The following is a 23,875-nucleotide window of genomic DNA, read 5'->3' as shown; positions in this document are numbered from 1 at the left end:
GGTGTTCACAAGTGACAGAGCCAGAGGGATAATTAAGCAGCCGCTTGGATCCCCCTGAGAAGAGTGGGGTCTAAACCCTAAGCTGGGATCCCCAGTCTAGAGCACCAGAGCCTAAAAAGTACACAGATAACAACCAGTTGTGAAAACTGGCAGGGTTGCTCTTTGCCAGAGATGGACAGCTAGAAACACAAAGAGCAGTTAAAAGGGCCAACACACAAATTTTAACTTGCAGCCACTTATCCTGGGTTCCAGCAAAGGCAGGGACAGAGTAAGCTAGAGAAGCCTGAGGAAAGACTGGGGATGGAGAATTTGGGGAGACAACTGAAATAATAACAACAAGGATCCTGGTGCTTAGTAATCCCCCATATGGCAGCAGCCATCCTGCACAGGCAGAACACTCCCCTCTGAGAGGCTGTAGCCTGAGAGGAAACAATAGCTCCAGCCCCAGGAAGGTCTCTGGCCCACGCTATGGTGCTTAAAAGTGACTGCTGAATGTAGAGTGACTAGATTAACAACTGAAGGAGACAGCCTCAGAAAGTAGATCCATGGAAGTCTAGAACAGGCTGATTACGGTCAGACGGGGTCAACATCTGGCATCACCAAGGTGGATCCAGAAAGAAAAACATTGGTAAGTACCAGAGGTTATTGAGATGAAATCCACCATGGTCTATTCATGATTTGTGATATTTTCTTTCCTGGATAGCTTTTTAACACTCATTTCTGGTTCATCAAGTTTGTGCACATTCCACCTTCTTCATTCTCTTTTTTAATTCATGATGTAAATTTTACTTTCTCTCTTGCATTGTTCTGACTCCCAACTCTTATTAGTGCTCCTCCTTCTACCTTCTCAAAATCATTTTTTTCATTAGGTCATCTCATATTTGCTGTCCTTTCTTATGAGGGTCTTAATCCCTTAAACCCTTATTACTGGTTCATTTGCTGTTGATAGTGGGATGCAGGATGGGAGTTATTTTAGTGAGTGTCACTTTGCTTCCTGGGCTTTATGGTTTTGTTCTTGCAGCACCAGCATGAGAGCCCACAAAACATGGTGTGTAGTGTGACCCTAAATTAACCAGCTGAAGGGAAGGACCCACCAAAGAACAACCCCAAAACAATCAATACCCACTTACATCCAGAGAGCCAACATAAATGCCATAAAGGGCATGCCAATAACATCAAGTTCAGGAGATTAAAGAGACTGCACCATAATATGATCCCCTACCATAAAAGATCACACCACAAAGTCAGAGATTCAAAAGAGATCATTTTAGGAAGCAGAAGCAAACTAGAAGAGTCTGACAAATAATGAGAATAGAAAGATATAACTCCCAAATGAAAGGAAAGGAGGAATCTCAGAAAGAGTGCTAAATGAAATAGAGGCAAGTCAGTATCAGATATTGAGTCCAAAACCTGGTTTTGAGAAAGCTCATTGAGCTGAGTGAAAATTACCAAAAACTTCAGGGAAAGTATGAGGAACTTACTGCAAACTATATCATCATAAAAAGGACACAGAAACATCAGTAAGAGCCAAGGCAAAGTGAAGAATGCAATTTCTAAATTGAAGAACACAGTAGAAAGAATCAAAAGCAGGCTAGATAAAGCAGAGGATTGAATCAGTGAGCTGGAGGGCAAAGTAGAAAAACACTCCCAGAAAGAACAAGAAAAGGAAAAAAGACACACACACACAAAAGACCTAAGAGGAATTAAAGGAACTGCAGGACAACATGAAACATAATAATATAGATACAATAGGAGTGCCAGAAGGAGCAGAAGAGGACCAGGTGATAGAAAACCTGTTGGAAAAGGTAATGATGGAAAACTTTCCTATTTGATGAGAGGAAAATGCCACACAAGTACCACAGGAACCACACAGGATCCCAATCAAGAGGAAAGCAGAGCCCCACTCCAAGACACATCATAATTAAAATGGCAAAATTCCAAGACAAAGAGAGAATCTTAAAGACACCAAAGGAGAAGCAGGAAGTAACATACAAGAGAGCCCATATAATGCTAGCAGATGATTTCTCAACAATAACATTACAGAAAGGAATAGCAAGAAGTATTCCAAGTAATGAAAACCAAAGGCCTGCAACCAAGACCACTCTACCCAGCAAGGGTCTCGATTAAAATGGGAGGCCGAACAAGGGGTTTCCCAGGCAAAATAAGGTAAAAGAATACACCTCCATCAAACCAGCATTGCAAGATATGCTAAAGGGATGGATTTAAGAAGAGAAAGAAAAACAGTGAGATAGAGAGAGAGGAACACAGGTACAAAGGGAGTAAAATGTCAATGAATAAGTACATATCAATAATAAACTGAGATGTAAATAGATTAAATGCTCCAGTCAAAATATATTGGATACACCAATGGGTAATAAAACATGATCTGCACATATGCTGCCTACAAGAGACCCACCTTAAAACAATGACCTGTGGAGACTGAATGTGACGTTTTGGAAAAAAAAAAACTTTTTCAAACAAATGGACAGGAAAAAAAAGTCAGGGTAGCAATACCAATAGCAGAAAAAGATACTTCAAAACAAAGGCCATAAAAAGAGACACCAAAGGACACTTCATAATACTAAAGGAAAGTGCCCATAAATAAGACATAAGTATTGTAATTACATATGCAACCAAGATAGGAGCACCCAAATATATAAGGAAAATCTTGGAAGACTTGAAGAAAAATATAGACAGCAACACAATTATTGTAAGGGATTTTAACACACCACTGTCGACAATGGCTATATCTTCCAAACAAAAAACATCAACAAGGATATTATGGAATTGAATATTGCATTAGATCAAATGGACTTTGTTTCCTGGGCTTTATGGTTTCGTTCTTGCAGTACCTGCATGAGAGCACACAAAACGTGGTATGTAGAGTGACCCTAAGTCAACTGGCTGAAGGGAAGGACACACCAAAGAACAACCCCAAAACAATCAACACCCAATTACACACACACACACACACACACACACACACACGTGTGTGTGTATATAAAGTTTATATATCCCAAAGAAATGTATACACATGCTTCTCAAATCCACATGGAACATTTTTAAAGAGAGACTACATGATAAGACACAAAACCAGCCTCTACAAAATTCAAGAAAATTGAAATCATATCAAGCATTTTCTTGGACCACAAGGGACTAAAATTAGAAAGTAACTTCAAGGAAATAAGTTTAAATCATTCAAACTCATGGAGACTGAGTAGCATGCTATTAAACAATGAATGGATTAATAATGAGACCAAGGAAGAAATAAAAAAAGTTTCTGGAAACAATGAAAATGAACACACAACAGTTCAAAATCTATGGGAAACTGCAAAGACAGTCCTGAGAGTGAAATTCCTAGCAATACTCACCTGCCTAAAAAGGGTAGAAACCCTTTAAACAACCTCACCCTACATCTACAAGAACTAGAAGAACAAACAACAAATAAAGCCCAGAGCGAATAGAAGGAAGGAAATAATAAAGATCAGAGCAGAATTAAATGACATTGAGACCAAAAGGACAAGTCAAAAGATCAATAAATCCAGAAGCTGGATCTTTGAAAAGATAAACAAAATCTACAAGTCTTAACCAGACTCATGAATAAAAAAGGTAAAGGAACCAAATAAATAAAACCAGACGTGAACCAGGAGAAATTACAACTGATCTCACAGAAACACAAAGGATTGTAAGAAATTACTGTGAAAACTATATGCCAAGAAATTTGAAAACCTGGGTGAAATGGACACATTTCTAGAAAAATATCATCTTCCTAAACTGAACCAAGAAGAAGCAGGAATACTTACGAGATTTATAACAGCTAGTGAAATTGAAGCAGTAATCAAAAAACTCATGGCACACAAAAGCCCTCGACCAGATGGTTTCACAGGAGAATTTTATAAAGCATTTAAGGAAGGGCTAACACACACCTTTCCCAGACTATTAAAAAAAATAAAAATAAAAAACCCAAGAAGACTGAAGACCACTAAACTCTTTTGAGGCCAGCATCATCCTAATTCCAAAACCAAATAAAGACACAACAAAGAATATCACTCATCAACATAGACACTAAAATCTTCAATAAAATATTGACAAACCACATCCAGGAATACATTAAAAATATCATACAATATGACTAAGTGGGATTCATCCCAGGGATGCAAGGATGTTACAACATTCAGAGATCAATAAATGTAGTACATCACGTAATAATAACACGATCATATCAGTAGATGCAGAAAAAATTGAGAAGGCACAGCAACCATTTATGATAAAAACACTCAGCAAAGTGGTAGTAAAGGGAGTATTCCTCAACTATTAAATGGCATATACAAGAAACCTACAGCCAACATCATACTCAATGGACAAAAACAAGAACCTTTCCCACTAAGATCAGGAACAAGACAATGATGTCCTCTTTCACCACTTCTATTCAATATAGTACTGGAACTCCTAGCCACATCAATCAGACAACAAAGAGAAATAAAAGGCACCCAAATTGGAAAGGAGGAATTGAAGCTGTTATTGTTTGCAAATGGTATGCTTGTGTACATAGAAAACCCTACAGACTCCAACAAAAAAAAACTACTGGACCTAATAAGTGAATTTGGTAAAGCAGCAGTGTTTAAAATCAATATTCAGAAAAGGCATTTGATTCAGAAAATCAAAGGCACTTTTATACATGCACAATGAAAAATCAGAATCACAAATCAAGAAAAAATCCCATTTTCTATAGCAACAAGAAAAACAAAGTACTTAGGAATAAACCTTACCAAGGAGATGAAAGGCCTGTACATAAAAAAGTACACAATACGGAAAAAAGAAATTAAGGAAGGCACAAATAAATGGAAGCATATACCATGTTCACGCATTGGAAGAATCAATATCGTCAAAATGTCCATACTACCCAAAACAATTTACAGATTCAATGCAATCCCTATTAAAATACCAATGACATATTTTGAAGATATAGAACAAACATTTCAAACATGTATGTAGAACCATAAATGGCCCCAAAAATAGTCACCGCGATTTTGAGAAAGAAGATCCAAGTAGGAGCAATCAAAATACCTGATGTCAAACTATATTATGAGGTCACAGTAATAAAAAGAGTCTGGTACTGGCATAGGAACAGACACATAAATCAATGGAACATAATAAAGAGCCCACATATAAACACGTGTCTCTATGGTCAATTAGTGTTGAGCTAAGGGGGCAGGAGCATCAAATACAGTAAAAACAGCTTCTTCAAAAAATGATATTGGGAGACCTGAACAGCTACATGCTAACAAATGAACCTCAATCACCAACTTACTACATACACAAAAATAAATTCAAGGTGGATAAAACACTAAAATATAAGCCGCAATGCATAAAATTCCCAGAGGAAAACACAGGCAGGAAAATCTGATATTCAACACAGCAATATTTTCTTTTTTTTTTTTCAGTTCCAATTTTACTTCATTTTTTCCTTTTTTTATTTCTTTATTTTTTATTTTTTTATTTTTTATTTTTTTAATCACTCTTTAAATACAGTTTTCTCCTTTTTACTCTCAATCCAGTATCCCCTCCCACCCCTCCCCACTTCCCTCCCATTATCACCCTCCCCTTAGTTTATGACCATGTGTCCTTTAAGTTTGTTCCTGTGAACCCTTCCCACTGTCCCCTTAAATTCCCTCTACTCTCTTCTGTGGGCACTGCCAGCCTGGCCTCTATTTCAGTGTCTTTGGTTACATTTTGTTTGTTTCTTTGTTTTGTTATTTAGGTTCCTGTTAAAGGTGAGATCATACGGTATTTGTCTTTCACTGCTTGGCTTGTTTCGCTTAACATAATGTTTTCCAGCTCCATCCATGCTGTTGCAAAGGGTAGGAGCTCCTTCTTTCTTTCTGCTGCATAGAATTCCATTGTGTAAATGTACCATAGTTTTTTGACCCATTCATTTACCGATGGGCATCTCGGTTGCTTCCAGCATCTAGCTATTGTAAATTGTGCTGCTATGAACATTGGGATGCATAGGTTCTTTTGAATTGGTGTTTCAGTATTCTTAGGATAGAGTCCCAGCAGTGCTGGAATTGCAGGGTCAAAAGGCAGATCCATTTTTAGTTTTCTGAGGAAGTTCCATACTGCTTTCCACAGTGGTTGTACCAGTCTGCAGTCCCACCAGCAGTGCACTAGGGATCCATTTTCTCCACAACCTCTCCAACACTTGTTGTTTGTTGCTTTGTTTATGATGGCCATTCTGTCTGGTGTGAAGTGGTATCTCATTGTGGTTTTAATTTGCATCTCTCTGATAGCTAGCAATATTGAACATCATTTCATGTGTCTTTGGATTTTCTGTATGTCCTCCTTGGAGAAGTGTCTGTTCAAGTCCTTTGCCCACTTTTTAATTGGATTCCTTGTCTTCTTAGAGTACAGTCTTGTAAGTTCTTTATATATTTTGGAGATTAAACCCCTGTCTGAGGTATCATTGGCAAATATGTTTTCCCATACAGTTGGTTCTCTTTTTATTTTGATACAGTTTTCTTTGGCTGTGCAGAAGCTTTTAATTTTGATGAGGTCCCATTTGTTTATTCTTTCCTTTATGTCCCTTGCTCTAGGGGACAAGTCAGTAAAAAAGTTTCTGTTTGAAATATCTGAGATTTTCCTACCTATGTTCTCCTCTAGGACTTTAATAGTGTCACATTTTATATTTAAGTCTTTTATCCACCTTGAATTTATTTCTGTATAAGGTGTAAGCTGGTGCTCAAGTTTCATTTTTTTGCACGTGGCTGTCCAGTTCTCCCGACACCATTTGTTGAAGATGGTATTTTTACTCCATATTATGTTGCTGCCTCCTTTGTCAAATATTAATTGACCATAGAGACTTGGGCTTATTTCTGGGCTCTCTGTTCTGTTCCATTGGTCTATGTGCCTGGTTTTATGCCAGTACCAGGCTGTTTTGATTACAGTGGCCTTGTAGTATAGTTTAGTGTCGGGTACTGTGATCCCTCCTACTTTACTCTTCTTTCTCAAAATTGCAGCAGCTATTCGGGGTCGTTTATGGTTCCATATAAATTGTTGAAGTGTTTGTTCTATGTCTGTGAAATATGCCATTGGTACTTTAATAGGAATTGCATTGAATGTGTAAATTGCTTTGGGTAGTATGGACATTTTGATAATATTAATTCTTCCAATCCATGAACACAGTATATGTTTCCATTTGTTTGTGTCTTCCTTGATTTCTTTCCTGAGTGTTATATAGTTTTCTGAATACAGGTATTTTACCTCTTTGGTTAGGTTTATTCCTAGATATTTTATTCTTCTTTTTGCTATTTCAAATGGAATTTTTTCCTTGATCTCTGCTTGTGCCGTTTCATTGTTGATATGAAGAAATGCCTTTGATTTCTGGATATTGACTTTGTATCCTGCTGTTTTGCCAAATTCATTGATTAGGTCAAGCAGTTTTTTGGTAGAGTCTATAGGATTTTCTATGTATGCTATCATGTCATCTTCAAACAGTGACAGTTTTGTTTCCTCCTTTCTGATTTGGATGCCTTTTATTTCTTTTTGTTGTCTGATTGCTGTGGCTAAAACTTCCAGTACTATATTGAATAGAAGTGGTGAAAGTGGACAGCCTTGTCTTGTTCCTGATCTTAGAGAAAAAGATTTTAATTTTTGCCGATGGAGTATGATGTTGGCTGTAGGTCTCTCATATATGGCCTTTATTATGTTGAAGAATGCTCCCTCTATTCCCACTTTGCCGAGTGTTTTTATCCTGAATGGGTGTTGTACCTTGTCAAATGCTTTTTCTGCATCTATTGATATAATCATGTGATTTTTGTCTTTCCTTTGTCTTTCCTTTGTGTTTCCTTTGTTTCCTTTCCTTATGTGATGCGTTACACTTACTGACTTGCGAATATTGAACCATCCTTGCATCCCTGGAATGAATCCCACTTGGTCATGGTGTATGATCTTTTTAATGTATTTTTGGATGGGGTTTGCCAGTATTTTGTTGAGGATTTTAGCGTCAATGTTCATCAGTGATATTGGCCTGAAGTTTTCTTTCTTTGTTGTGTCTTTATCTGGTTTTGGAATTAGGATGATGTAGGCCTCATAGAAAGAGTTTTGGAGACTCCCATCTTTTTGGATTTTTTTGGAATAGCCTGTGAAGGATAGGGGTTAGCTCTTCCTTAAATGCTTTGTAAAATTCTCCTGTGAAACCATCTGGCCCAGGGCTTTTGTGTGTTGGGAGTTTTTTGATTACTGCTTCAGTTTCTTTTGTTATTATTGGTCTGTTCAGGCTTTCTGCTACTTTTTCATTGATTTTTGAAAGATTATATTTTTCTAGAAATTTGTCCATTTCACCTAGGTTTGCAAATTTCTTGGCATACAGTTCTTTGTAGTAATTTCTTACAATCCTTTGTATTTCTGTGGTATCTGTCTGTTGTAATCTCTTTCATTTCTGACTGTGTTCATTTGGGTCTTCTCTCTTTTTTTCTTGATGAGTCTGCTTAAAGGTTCTCGATTTTGTTTATCTTTTCAAAGAGCCAGCTCTTGGATTCATTGATCCTTAGAATTGTGCTTTTAGTCTCTATGTCATTTAATCCTGCTCTGATCTTGGTTATTTACTTCCTTCTGCTTGCTCTGGGCTGCCTTTGTTGTTGTTCCTCGAGTTCTTGTAGACGTAGGGTTAGGTTGTTTGTTTGGAATGTTTCTAACCTTTTTAGGTGGGCCTGTATCGCTATGAACTTCCCTCTCAGGGCTGCCTTGGCTGTGTGCCATAAATTTTGGGGTGTTGTGAGTTCGTTTTCATTTGTTTCCAGAAACCTTTTGATTTCTTCCCTAATATCATTCTTGACCCATTCATTGTTTAATAGCATGCTATTTAATCTCTATGATTTTGAGTGTTTTCGGTTTTTTTCCTTGGGGTTGGTTTCTAGCTTCAGTCCCTTGTGGTCTGAGAAAATGCTTAGTATGATTTCAATTTTCTTGAAATTCTTGAGGCTTGTTTTGTGTCCTATCATGCGGTCTATCTTTGTGAATGTTCCGTGTTAATTTGAAAAGATTGTATATTTATCTTCGTTTGGATGGAGGGCTCTGTATATATCAGTAAAGTTCATTTCCTCAAGGCTATTGTTCAATGCCACAATATCTTTGTTGATATTTTGTTTAGAAGTTCTGTCCATTTTTGATAGTGGGGTGTTAAAATCTCCCACTATAATTGTGTTGCTTTCCATATCTTTCTTGAAGTCCTCTAAGATTTTCTTTATGTTTTGGGGTGCTCCTTTGTTGGGTGCATATATATTTACAATATTTATGTCTTCTCGATGTATTCTTCCCTTGAGTATTATGAAGTGACCTTCTGGGTCTCTCTTTATGGACCTTTTTTGGAAGTCTATTTTCTCTTTTATCAGTATTGCTACCCTGGCATTTTTTTCCCTGTCCATTTGCTTGGAAGATTTGTTTCCAGCCCTTCACTTTCAGCCTGTGTAGGTCTTTTATCCTGAGGTGGGTTTCTCGTAGACAGCACATATTTGGGTTATTTTTTCTTATCCATTCAGCTACCCTGTGTCTTTTGACTGGAGTACTTATTCCATTTACTTTTAAGGTTATTATTGATCGGTACTTATTCATTTTCTTTTATATACGTGTGTTCCTCTCTCCCTCTCTCCCTCTCTCTCTCTCTCTCTCTCTCTCTTTTCCTTCCCTTCCTTATAGCACTACCTTTAGGATCTCTTGCAGAGCTGGTTTGGTCGAGGTGTATTCTTTTAGACTTCTTTTGTCTGGGAAGGTTTTTATTTGGCCTTCTATCTTGATCAAGAGCCTTGCTGGATATAGTAGCCTTGGTTGCAGACCTCTGGTTCTCATTACCTGGAGTATTTGTTGCCATTCTCTTCTGGCTTGAAGTGTTTCCATTGAGAAGTTAGCTGTTAGCCTTATTGGGGCTCCCTTGTATGTTACTTCCTTTTTCTCCCTTGCTGCCTTTAAGATTCTCTCTTTGCCTGGAAATTTTGCCATTTTAATTATGATGTGTCTTGAGGTGGGCCTCTTTGGGTTCCTCTTGATTGGGACTCTCTGTGTTTCCTGGATTTGTGTGACTTTTTCTCTCATCAAATTAGGGAAGTTCTCCTTCATCACTTGTTCAACTAGGTTTTCGATCCCTTGCTCTTCTTCTTCTCCTTCTGGTATCCCTATTATACGGATATTATTACGTTTCATGTTGTCTTGCATTTCTCTTAATCCCTCGTCATTCTTTCTGAGCCTCTTTTCCTTTTCTTGCTCTTCCTGGATGTTGTTTTCTACTTTGTCCTCCAGCTCGCTAATCCAATCTTCTGCTTCATTGATGCTGGTTTTCATTCCTTCTACTGTGTTCTTCAGTTCAGAAATTGTATTCTTCATATACTCTTGATCTTTGTTGAGAATTTCTATTTCCTTTTTCATGTTTATATAGTTTGCAGTGAGATTGATGTTGTTTCCCTCTAGTATCTGAAAGCTCATTGTGAGTTCATTGAACTTCCTGATAATCATTGTTTTGAACTCACTATCTGATAGTTGAGTTGCCTCTATTTCATTTAGCATTTTTCCTTGGCTTCCTCTTTTCCCTTCAGTTGGGGGTTGTTTCTTTGTTTTCTCATTGTACATGGGTGTCTTCTTTTTTATTCTTGTTTGTTAATTTGATCTGTTCTGATTCCCTGTAATTATAGTGTGAACTTCTGTGGTAGAATATTTGTGAGATTCAGTGGTGCAATCTCCTTCGTGTATCCTGGTGTTCACAGCTTCCCCCTACTCTTTTTTGTGATCTGTTGGAGGAATAAGGCAAAATGGTTTAAGACAGCAAGACAGTATACTATGATATTTACATTAGCAGCCAGTAGAGAAGAGATGGGTTATTGTTTGACTCCTTATAGTGTTAACCGTGATCCTCCACCCCACTATCCACGTTTTAGAGAGGGTGGAAAGAAGGTAAGACTCTTATTGGGGATGAGAGGATTGTTAGTTGGATCTAGAAAGCTGTGAGGCTGTGGGAGGTCAGATTCTAAGGTAGGGTTGGATTAAAGATTAGTATATAGGAGTAGTGTGTAAAAGAATAGAGACAACCCCCACAGTAGTATAGTTCAGAAAATTGCAAAGTGGGCTGAGATCAGGTAGGGGTATTGAGAAGTATTTACAATTGTATAGACTAGGTCTTACTAACAATAATAGTAAAGTGACGGTCTTGTGGCAGAATCAATGAGGTCTAGATAACAAGAATAAAGAGTATAGAACCTTGAGAGGTGTATTAATGGAAAACAGATGAAGGATAGTGACTTATCAACACCTTGTGACTGAGATACCAGGGGGAACCTATCAAATGACAGTATAACCAGCCAAGCAAAGAAGATTATACAGAAAGAAAAAGAATACCAAAATATTATTAAAATAAAAAATGTGTGAAAAGTGAGAAAAAGATAATACAAATTCAAAGTAACTTGCAAGATTAAAAAAAAAGAAAGAAGAAAGAAAAGCAGAAGATGTAGTGCAGGAGAGATAAATATGGAGTGGAAAGAATAATATTAGGATGAATGGGAGAGAAACATAAGGGATTGAGAGATATAAAAATAAGAAGAATTGAAAAATAAAATGTCCCATAAAACACACGATAAAATCAATCAACTAACAACAGCCACAAAAAGTAAACCAAACCAAACAAAACAAAACCAAGCAAAACCAAACAAAAAAAAAAAAGAGGAAAGAAAACAAAAACAAATAAACAAAAAACCTCTTGTTGGTTTCTAACTGGCCAGACCAGTTTTTCTGATCTTGCTGGCTTCAGCTGTCTGAGGGACCTTTGAAATGCTACTCTCTCACAGCCCAAATCTCAGCAAGTCTGTCAGGTACCCTGGGCACTCCCAAGCACACTGGCTCTCTGGATCTCACTTCCACGTTCTTCCAGACTCAGGGGTCCTGCAAGGTTCCAGCTCTATGATCTCAGGAGGCACCCGCGATGTTTTGGGATTCTCTGCGCCCTCCCTGGGAATCGTAAAAGGGCACGCCCCTCCCCCAAACTTTTGAAATTTGGGGTCTAGGATTGCCCTAAGTGCCTGGCCACGACCATTCTGGGTTCACAGCGAGCGTGAGACAGCCTTCCCGATGGTGCGCGAGACGAGCCCTTTCCAGCTCCATGGTCCCTGCAGAACCTCACTCCGACTGGGTGTTGGCGCCTTTCCTGGCTCCCCCAGTTGGGCTGGCTGGAAATTTCTGAGCCACTACTGTAGGAACGCACCAAGCGCCATTTCCCTCCCGGGATCATGGCGCACGCGATTCAGGCCTCCCTATGGGGAGCTAGCCGAGCGCGGCCAGACTCTGTGCTCTCCACCGATCTGCACTTCCACTGGGCTAGGGGTGCGGGCATTCTTCCAGGCTGCCCCTGGTCCTGTTGGCTAGAGGCCCTCACTTCTCTCAAGTCTCTGGGAGGGTGGTCATAGTCCCTGGGTGATTTTTTCCCAGTCCAACTGGCCAATCTGTTCCTCCTGCAACACGTTCTCCCCTGGAGTTGCTCACCCCCTGTATTCGGGGGAGGGAGCAGTGACTTCCCTCTCCCAGGAGCCCCCAGGCAGGCCCGGGAGCAATAGGCCTTGAGACTGCACACCCCTAGTCCCCGCGCTGATCCCTGGGCCCCTTTTGTCCTGAAGAAGTCTCCTTACTGTCTGGTTTTTCCGTGATTGCAATAATTTTTAATGTCATGCTTTCAGAAGTGATTCGGTAACCTAGTCCACTTGCTCTATTTCTCCTCGATCCACGAGTTTCCCTCCTCTTCACAGAAGCCGAGAAAAACGCTGCCTAGAGTAAAGCTGCTGTCTTCCCGATCATTTTTTTCATTTTTTATTTTAATTGTTGTTGCAGTACAATTTTCTATCTCTCACTCCCATCACAACTCACCAACCCAGCCCTCCCCTCCTCCCTCCCATTTCCAACCTCCCCTAGTTTTTATCCATGTGTCCTTTATACTTGTTCTTGTAAACCCTTCCCCTTTCCCCTAAAATTCCCTCTCCTCTCCCCTCTGAACACTGTCAGACTGTTCTCTATTTCAGCGTCTTTGGTTATACTTCGCTTGTTTTTTTTGTTGTTGTTGTTGTTGTTTTGTTCTTCAGGTTCCTGTTAAAGGTGAGATCATATGGCATTTGTCTTTCACCGCCTGGCTTATTTCACTTAGCATAATGCTTTCCAGTTGCATCCATGCTGTTGCAAAGGGTAGGATCTCCTTCTTTCTTTCTGCTGCATAGAATTCCATTGTGTAAATGTACCATAGTTTTTTTAATCCATTCATTTACTGATGGGCACATAGGTTGCTGCCAACACTTGGTATTGTAAATTGTGCTGCTACCAACATTGGGGTGCATAGGTTCTTTTGGATTGACATTTCAGTGTTCTTAGGATATAATACCAGCAGTGGAATTGCTGGGTCAAAAGGCAGATGCATTTTTAGTTTTCTGAGAAAATTCCATACTGTTTTCCATAGTAGTTGTACCAGTGTGCAATACCACCAATAGTGCACTAGGGTCCCTTTTTCTTTACAACGTCTCCAACACTTGTTGTTTGTTGCTTTGTTTATGATGGCCATTCTGACTGGTGTGAAGTGGTATCTCATTGTGGTTTTAATTTGCATGTCTCTGATAGCTAGCGATATTGAGCATCTTTACATGTGTCTCTGGATCCTCTGTATGTTCTCCTTGGAGAAGTGTCTGTTCAAGTCCTTTCCCCCTTTTTACTTGGGTTGCTTGTCTTCTTAGAGTGGGGTCGTCTAAGTTCTTTATATATTTTGGAGATTAAACCCTTGTCTGAGGTATCACTGGAAAATAAGTTTTCACATGCAGTTGATTCCCTTTTTATTTTGGTACTATTTTCTTTAGCCATGCAGAAGCCTTTTATTTTGATGAGATCCCATTTGTTTTTTTCTTTCCTTTATATCCCTTGCTCTGGTTCTTTGAAAAGATAAACAAAACCTACAAGCCTTTAAGTAGGCTCATGAAGAAAAAATGAGAAAGGATACAAATAAACACAATCAGAAATGAAAGAGGAGAGATTACGACAGACACCACAGAAATACAAAGAATTGTAAGACATTACAAAAAACTGTTTGCCAAGAAATTTGAAAACCTAGGTGATATGAACAAATTTCTAGAACAATAAAATCTTCCAAAACTCAATGAAAAAGAAGCAGAAAGCCTGAACAGACCAATAATAACAAAAGAAATTGAAGCAGTAATCAAAAAACTCCTGACACACAAAAGTTCGGAACGGATTGTTTCACAGGAGAATTCTAAACAGCATTTAAAGAAGAGCTAACCTCTATCCTTCACAGACTATTCCAAAAAATCCAGAATAATGGAAGACTCCCAAACTCTTTTTATGAAGCCAGCATTATTCTAATCCCAAAACCAGATAAAGACACAACAAAGAAAGAAAACTTCAGGCCAATATCACTGATGAACATTGACACTAAAATCCTCAACAAAATATGGGCAAACCACATCTAATAATATATTAAAAAGATCATACACCTTGACCAAGTGGGATTCATTCCAGGGGTGTAAGGATGGTTCCATATTCGCAAATCAGTAAATGTAATACATCACATAAACAAAAGCAAAGACAAAAATCACATGATCATTATATATAGATGCAGAAAAAGCATTTGATAAGGTACAACACCTGTTAATGATAAAAACACTCAGCAAAGTGGGAATAGAGGGAGCATTCCTTGACATAATAAAGACCATATATGAGAGACCTACAGCCAACATCATACTCAATGGGCAAAAACTAAAATCTTTTCCACTAAGATAGGGAACAAGACAAGGGCGTCCACTTTCACCACTTTTATTCAATATAGTATTGGAAGTTTTAGCCACAGTGATCAGACAGGAAAAGGAAATAAAAGGCATCCAAATTGGAAAGGAGGAAGCAAACCTGTCATTGTTTGCAGATGAAATGATAGTGTAAGTAGAAAATCCTGTGGACTCAGCTGAAAAACTGCTTGACCTAATAAAAGAATTTGGCAAAACTGCCGGATACAAAGTCAATATCCAGAAATCAAAGGCATTTTTGTACACCAATGATGAAACAGCAGAATCATAAATCAAGAAAAAAATCCCATTTGAAATAGCAAAAAGAAAAATAAAATACCTAGGAATAAACCTAACCAAGGAAGTAAAAGACTGTATACAAAAAACTACACAACATTGAAGAAAGAAATCAAGGAAGACACAAACAAATGGAAACATATACCGTGTTCATGGATTGGAAGAATTCACATCATCAAAATGTCCATACTACCCAAAGCAATTTACAGATTCAATGCAATACCTATTAAGGTACCCATGGCATATTTCACATAGAAAAAAATTTTCAAAAATTTATATGGAACCATAAATGACCCCAAATAGCTGCTGCAATTTTGAGAAAGAACAGCATTGTAGGAGGGATCACAGTACCTGATACTGTACCCTATTATAACTCCACTCTAATCAAAACAGCCTCGTACTGGCATAAAAACAGGCACATGGACCAATGGAACAGAATAGGGAGCCCAGAAATAAGCCCAAGTCTCTACAGACAATTAATATTTGACAAAGTGGTAGCAACATTAAGTGGAGTAAAAATAGCCTGTTCAACAAGTGGTGTTGTGAGAACTGGACAGCTACATGCAAAAAAATGAAACTCGAGCACCAACTTACACAATAAATTCAAGGTGGATAAAAGACTTAAATATAAGCCATGTAACCATGAAAGTCCTAGAGGATAACACAGGCAGGGAAATCTCAGATATTTCATGCAGCAACATTTTTACTGATACGTCAACACCGCAATATTTTCACTGATATGTGCCCTAGAATATGGGACACAAAGGAAAAAAAAAAAAAACAACAAAACAAGTGGGGTCTCATGAAAATAAAAATCTTCTGCATGATGAAAGAAACCATCAGCAAATGAAAAGGGAACAAACTGTATGGGAAAATATATTTGCATATGATACCTCAGACAAGAGTTGGATCTTCAAGATACATAAGGAACTCACATAACTTTACTCTAGGAAGGTAAACAACCCAATTAGGAAACGGGCAAAGGACCTGAACAGACACTCCTCCAAGGAGGACATACAGAAGTCCCATAGACACATGAAAAAAATGCTCAACATCAGTAGCCATCAGAGAGATACAAATTAAAACCACAGTGAGATACCATTTCTCACTAGTCAGAATGGCCATAATAAATAAATCAACAAATAACAAGTGCTGGAGAGGTTATGGAGAAACAGAAACCCTAGTGCACTAGTGGTGGGTATGCAGACTGATACAGCCATTGTGGGAAACAGTATGGAATTTTGTCAAAAAACTAAAAATTGAACTTCCTTTCTTTAAAAAAATGTTTTTAAGGTTTTATTTATTTATTTTTAAAGAGGGGGGAGGGTGGGAGAAAGAGAGAAAGAGAAATGTCAATGTGTGTTTTCCTATCATGTGGCCCCCACGGGGGACCTGGCCCACCAACCAGGTATGTGCCCTGACTGGGAATCAAACCAGCAACCCTTTGCGTCACAGACCAAGCTCAGTCCACTGAGCTACACCAACCAGGGCTGAAACTGCCTTTTAACCTGGCAATTCCACTGCTGGGATTATATGGTAGGAATCCTGAAACAACCAACTCAAAAGAACCTATGCACCTCAATGTTCATAGCAGTGCGATTTTCCATAGCCAAATGCTGGAGGTAGTCTAAGTGTCCATTGGTAAACGAGTTGATCAAAAATCAGTGGTATCTTTACTCAATGGAATACTATGCAGCAGAAAGAAGGAGGGAACTCCTCTCTTCTTGATAGCATGGATGGATGTGGAGAACATTATGCTAAATGAAATAAGCTCAAATAAGTCGGTGCAAGACAAATACCATATGATCTCATCCATAATTGCAATTCAGTCAACAAAACAAACAAGCAAGCAAAATAGATCCAGAGAAATGGAAATAAAAAACAATCTGTTACCAGAGTGTGAAAGTTTTTATAATGAGGGAAAGAAGGTTAAAGGTCTAGTCAAGGCATGGTACAAAGGGCACATGGACAAAGACAACAGTGGGGAGAGGATTGAATGTGGGCAGTGGGGTTGCATAGGACGGGGGAGAGTAACAGGGAAAAGTGAGAGAATTGCAACTATAATTGAAGAATAATAAAAAGTATTTAAGATACAAAAAACAAAGTAAAGGAAATCAAATATTGATTGTTAGTCCTAAAACAGAAACTGCTGTGAATAAGTTTTTGGAAAGTTTGAAATAGAAAGTTCAGTGGAGGTGGGGTTAGCTACAGCCACCAAATCAACCCACTACTTGTTTTTGTTAATAAAGTTTTAGTCAAACACAGCCTCAAAAAAAAAAGTATGTGATTTGTCCAGAAAGAATCCATCCATGTAATGTGAAAAATAGAGACACTTATGAAGAAGATACAAGATACAAGAAACACTATACAGTTGTCCCTAGCTATATCGCAGTTCACTTATTGTTGCTTCATTGTATCGTGGGTTTTTTAAAAAATATATATCTAATTCTGCATCACGGAGTTTTCACTGTATCATGGGATTTTTTGGTATATAGGTATTTATACAATATTTACAATTTTAATTATTTTTGCCTGAAATTTTAAAAAATACAAAAAATATAAAAATGTGTTTGTTCAAACATATTAAAAGAATATTAAATCAAAATAAAATACAGTATGTATTTCATCAGCAGATGAATACTGTACTGTATGCAATGGAAATGCAATACGCCACTACTGCTTGCGCAAGTTTGCAAACGTGAGGTTGTACACAGCACACTACTGGCTGATAGAATGGAAGGCGACCAACCACAGCACTGTGTTCTGTATCCTGGGCGCTGATTGGCTCAGTGACCGTAGCATCGGTCTGTTTGCTCTCCCACACTGTGCCCATTTGTTCAGCATCTCTCCTTGTCCACTTCACATCGACATCTGATCACTGCGTGTAGTGCTGCTCTACGGTGTTGTGTTGTTGTGAAATTTTCATAAAAGTTTGAATTTATTTCAAACCCTATGATTCCACCCAAATGTTCTGCACCTTCTAAGGCTTCTGGCAGTGAACCCAAGTGCCAGAGGAATATGCTTACCATCAAAGAAAAGGTGGAATTTCTCAGCATGTTAAAGGAACGCAAAAGCTACTTGGCTGTAGGCTGCCATTACAGGGTCAACAAATCTACTGTTCACTACATAAAGAGAGATGAGAAGAATATTAGGGTCCTGGCTGGCATAGCTCAGTGGATTGAGCTCAGGCTGCGAACCAAAATGTTGCAGGTTCAATTTCCAGTCAGGGCACATGCCTGGGTTACAGGCCACAGCCCCCAGCAACTGCACATTAATGTTTCTCTCTCTCTCTCTTTCTCACTCCCTTCCCTCTCTAAAAATAAATAAATAAAATCTTTAAAAAAAGAATATTAGGTCTATGGCAACAATGACTAACAAGACTGCAAAGAGGGTGGTCACTTCCCACAATAAGGCCATTGTGAAGATGGAGTCTGCATGGCCCTGTGGATAAATGGCTGCAGGAAGAAGAATATCTCGCTGGAGACCAACACCATCTGGACAAGGGCCAATAAACTTTATGATAGTTTTATGGAAAACATGGAAATTCATGATGATGATGAGGATGAAGATGAGGACGATGATGCAGGAGCAGGACCATCAAGCTTTTCTCCCACTAGACCAACCCCATTCAGTGCCAGCAAGGGCTGGTTTGACAAATTTCAGAGACACTTTGGACTCAAGAGTGTTTCTCTACATGGAGAAGCTGCCTCTGCAGATAAAAAGCAGTGCCAGCAACTTCCCATAACGATGTTCATGATTTGGACAAAGAGATCAGTTATGCATATGCCTTTAATGGAAATAGAAGTTAAGGCCCAGGGTGAAGATACTGCACCACCTGATGAAGCACCTGGTGAAGTGGTGCCTTCAGAAGAGTTGTAATGCTCTTCTTGGCTGTGCAGTACATTCATCTATTGTCATCACCTTCATCACCATCAGTACTGCACAGCTACATAATTCATGATCTTCACCATTCATGTTGTAGTATACTTCACTGATGAGTACCCATAAAGAATTTTACATGTTGTTAAAGTTACATAGGTTTAAGAGTGTGAAAGTGTTTAAGAACATATTAAGTATTTATGAGTGTAAATAATAAAATAAATATAACACCACTACTTTGTGGATTTTCACGTATCACAAGGGTCTCTGGAATGTAAGTCCCATGATAGGTGAGGGATCACTGTATATAGGACAATGATGGCTGAGTCTCCTTTAAAGTAGACACCTTGGGACCTCACACAGTTATCCCAATTGCCATCAGCTGCCCTGGGGTATTCTCCTGAATCTCATTGACGATCTGAATTGTCTTCTCTTTCAAAGTTGGTTTTAGTTTTGAGAAAATTCAGAAGTTGCAGGCCTCCAAATGTGGGCTTTAGTGGGGCTGAGCCAGCTAAGTGGCTTGATATTTTTCAAAAGATCTCTTCATGATACATGATGCAGGTGCGGGTACATTGTCATGATGAAGTTGCTAATTACTAGGTGCCCATAGCTGTAGCCTTCTGAATCATCTGAACAGTTTCCTCACTGAAATTTTCAAGCTTCATGAAAAATTTGATGCAGATTCATTATTTATCTCGATCAGTTATTTTGAATGTGACAGCCAAACAGTACACATGCTCACTCAATGATGTCTACCACCTCCACTGACTAGTAAAGTGAAATCATCATTGTTCATGCATGTCCATCCCAGTCCATATTTTTTGGCTGCCAATTTACACTGATGTCCAAACCATTTTCATTATATTAACAGTGGTTGGGCTTTTTCCAGACAGACCTCACATACCATGCAAACAATAAGCATAGTGAGCTTAAGTAGATATATTAATATCAGGCTTTAGGACAAGTGATACTACTAGAGACAGAGAGATATTTGATAATGGTAAAGGAATTACTACATCAAAAAGATGTAACACAAAAATAACAAATGGTTAGAGACAAATCAAGAAAAGTATAGTAAGGGTGCCCTGAAATGGAATGTAAAGTCAAGAGAAGTAGCTTTTATTTTTTAACTGAAAAAATACTGTAGTTTTGTGATTCTAATAGTAGTAATCCAGAGAAGCAAGAAATAATTGGTGATTCAACAGAGATTGAAGCCCTGTGATCACAAGAAGATGATAGAGTAGTGGGTTGCTGACCTTATACAGGAGTATGAAGAGTTCATAAGGGAAATAATGGGAGAATATATTGGCACAGATGTAGGATGTAGATGGGGGTGGTGTAATATGTGTTTTTATGTATTATGAGAGAAAATTCAATTCTGATACAGAAAATAAAAATAAAGAGGATCAATGAAGCCCATAAAAGTTGTTTTTCGGAAGATAATTTTCCATGAGTGTCACTTTTCTTGCTTATCATGAGAACAATATTCTCAAGGATTGTTGTATATAGTATGCAACCTGGAAAGAGATAGTGACCTCTGTTCACAACAAAGGGCAGATTTCTTTCTTTTTCAATAGAATAAAGATAACATGTTCCTATGGGGCAAAGGATAGGTGGGCTTGCAGCCCATTATAAAAAGTTTTAGGGCTCCAAACTTTTTATATTTTTATATTATAATTATAATATATTGTATTATATTTCCTTTTTTTTGAAAAGCAATGTAATTTATAGATCCTCTTACAGACCATGAAGAGCATTCATACTCACACTAAAGGTCAATTTTTCACTCTCTTTCTTTGCACCAACCACAAGATCTGGTTATCTTTGTAGGCCAAGTATGTCTAGAGCCCACTGTTATCTGACCCTCTGATTTTTAGTGATATTCACCAGCACAAGTCTTTTAATAGCCATTTTATCATCAGAATCTTGTTTCTGGACAAAACAAAGAATGCTGTATTGTTAAAATCTTTCTTGGAGTAATTATACCCTACTTTGACAATGTTTTTATGTCCACTCAGCTCTTAGGTGTCCAATTTTTAACATATACTTGTACCTCACTTGAAGTAAGACCAATTTGTGAAAATATAGATTAATGTATAAAACAAATCAACAAGTAACTCTGCTTTATCAAGATTTTCAAAGTGGTATTGTTTTAATTAAGCTTTATTTTTTCCTAAAAGTAATTTGATTTCAGAAAACTTAATTCATGTATACATTTTTAGAATCACACTTTGTGCTGAAAATCTGGTATTTTAGTATAATTCTATACATGTTAATGCATTTTTTATTATTCTCAAGTGACAGAATACAAATATGTTGTATATCTAGACCATAAACTATTAACAGTAGAAACTGTCTCTTAAATCCTTTTTGTTCTCTTCACTGTGTTTGCTACTGTGTTCTGTATACTGAAGGTTTTCAATAATCTTTAATTAACTCAGTTGTGGTAAAGTCCAAATTGTGATATTATTTGGTTACTAGTGATGTTACAACAGTAAAACATATTATGAAGTGAATCATAACATTGTAGTACAACAGTCACAAAGTTGCTCCCTTCTTTCAGAACCTGTGGTCTGTTTAAGAATTTGGCATTGAAGGTAAAGAAAAACATGAACAGAAAGTTGGTGACATCTGGACATGTTAGCTGAAGCACACATTTCTTACCATTCTTCACTATTTATTCTACTTTTCTGGTCTCTTTTCCTTTGATGTATTTTTTAATATACCCCATATTATTTTCTTGGATATTTATAGTCATTGGCTGAAAATCCAAAAAGTCATGTGCATTTTTGTTATCAAGTCAAAAGCAGAAGAATTTTATAAAAAATGTGTATTGTCTTAATTGCCAGATTGTTACATTTATTAAATTTCTACAAGAGAATCACACATTTGCTGGTCTGTCTAATTAGTTAAGAACTTACAAAATTGTCTACTTATCTTAACACTTTTAGTGAGGGGTGACTGCTATTTTAATGTTGAATAGAAAATGATAAAATTTAATAAATAAAAACATGATTAGTTCTTACAGGTGTTGAATGGAAATGTTTCAGTGTAGAATTAAATTTATATTAAAAGAAGGAAATCCCATCATGTATGACAATATGAATGAACCTTAAGAATATTATGCTAAGTGTAGTAAGTCAGTCAGGGAAGGATGAGTACTGTATCATTCTACTTACATGAGGTATCTAAAGTAGTCAGGCTTGTATCACTTCTCTGCTTTTTGGCTAATATCAAGTGTAGTATCTTTTCTTATCAGTTTAAAGTAGTCAGACTTGGGCTGAATATATGGTGACAACAGATGATTTGACTTTAGGTGGTGTGCACACAATGCAACATACAGATCATGAATCATAGAAATGTACACTTGAAATCTATGTGATCTTATTAACCTATATCACCTCAATAAGTTTAATTAAACAGCAAAACAGAGGAGTCAGACTCAGAAACATAAAGTAGAATGGCGGTCATCAGGGGCTATAGGGAAGGGAGTTCAATGAGTATATAGCTTCAGTTATGCAAGATTAAAAAATTCTAAACATTTGCTGTACAACATTTTGTTTGTAGCTAACAAGACTGACTGTACTATATACCTAAACATTTGTTAATAGGGCAAATCTCATGTTGCATGTTTTTTAACCAAAATAAAAAAAAATCATATAGATTTCACCCCTCTTCTGTTTTTATAGCCTCTGGTATGAAAACACCTTCATTTTTAAATTTTTATTAAAAATTGAATTTATTTATTCTTAGAGAGGGGAAGGAAGGGAGAGAGAAACATCAACATGTGGTTGCCTCTTTTGTGCCCCTGACTGGGAACCTGGCCCTCAACCTAGGCATGTTCCCTAGCCAGGGAATTGAACAGTGACCCTTTGGTTCACAGGTCAACACTCAATCAACTGAGCCACACCAACCAGGGCCACCTTCACTTAAAAAAAAATTGTCAACTACCTATAGGGAACCATTTCATGTGGCAGTGGCAAATGTAGCCCAGCCCCTGATTTAGAAAACTGATGGGAAATGAGTCAGCACACAGGAACCAAGCCCACAGATCAATTTTTCCATGGGGAATCAGGCCTGCATTGTACCTAGGCTGCTTTGAGGCTCACTTTTTGCTAAAACTCCCTCACCCTGAATTGAAGCAGCAAATGTTTACAGCATATCTTTAAAATAACATCCTAAAATCTGTGCTAAACCTCCCAGGTATAGAGTGTAACCAATTTAACCACTTTTCCCTTTCCATTTGCAAATATCCTTTTTCTTCGTAGTAATTAGCAACTTCCTCTCCTTTGTTATCTGTAAAAGGTAACCACCCAAAGTGAACCTGTGCATAGTAAATGAGGACCATCCCCCATGTAATGTACCCAGAAAAGCAATAAAAGCCTGTCCAGGCAGGGGTTGGGGCCCTTTCTCACTCAGAGAGTGGCCATGTGATCCCTTTTTCTCCACGGGACTTCTATAGTCCATATGAATTTGTGCGTTACAGCCACAACACAAGGACCCACTGGCTGGAGTCCACATCAACTACAAATTCTAAAATCTGTAGAACCAAAGGCCTTTTGATATTCTAAAAATTCCATTTCTTCTGTTTAGTTATGGCATGGTAAATAAAATTTGAAAGTAGCTTGGGTTTCCCCATAGTACTTAGAGATCAAAAGTTCATTGATATCAAGGTTCGAGATTCCAGAATCTTTTACTGTTTCTAAGAGGTGGTTGCAATCCCCAAGCAGCCAATTTGTTTCTAATGGTATTTTCATTATCATAGTAGGGTTTGGGTAAGGTTTATTTTAAAAATCTTCCTAAGTATGTTTCTTTGAGAGGTGAATGGCAACAGCTATTAGGTATACCATTGCTCTTCATGTTAAAAGATTATCTTGCTGACAAATTCTTCCTGCAAT

At 37.8% G+C, this 23,875-nt stretch overlaps 1 pseudogene; it reads left to right on the top strand.

The window, feature by feature from the left end:
* Positions 1–22,184: 22,184 nt before the first annotated feature.
* LOC114505925 lies at positions 22,185–22,309 on the top strand (annotated as a pseudogene).
* Positions 22,310–23,875: the final 1,566 nt, after the last annotated feature.

Source organism: Phyllostomus discolor, chromosome X, assembly GCF_004126475.2.
Source record: "Phyllostomus discolor isolate MPI-MPIP mPhyDis1 chromosome X, mPhyDis1.pri.v3, whole genome shotgun sequence".
In the NCBI taxonomy this organism is placed as follows: Eukaryota; Metazoa; Chordata; class Mammalia; order Chiroptera; family Phyllostomidae; genus Phyllostomus; species Phyllostomus discolor.
The sequence above is the reverse complement of the archived record's forward strand: the minus strand, read 5'-3'. Positions and strand labels throughout refer to the sequence as shown.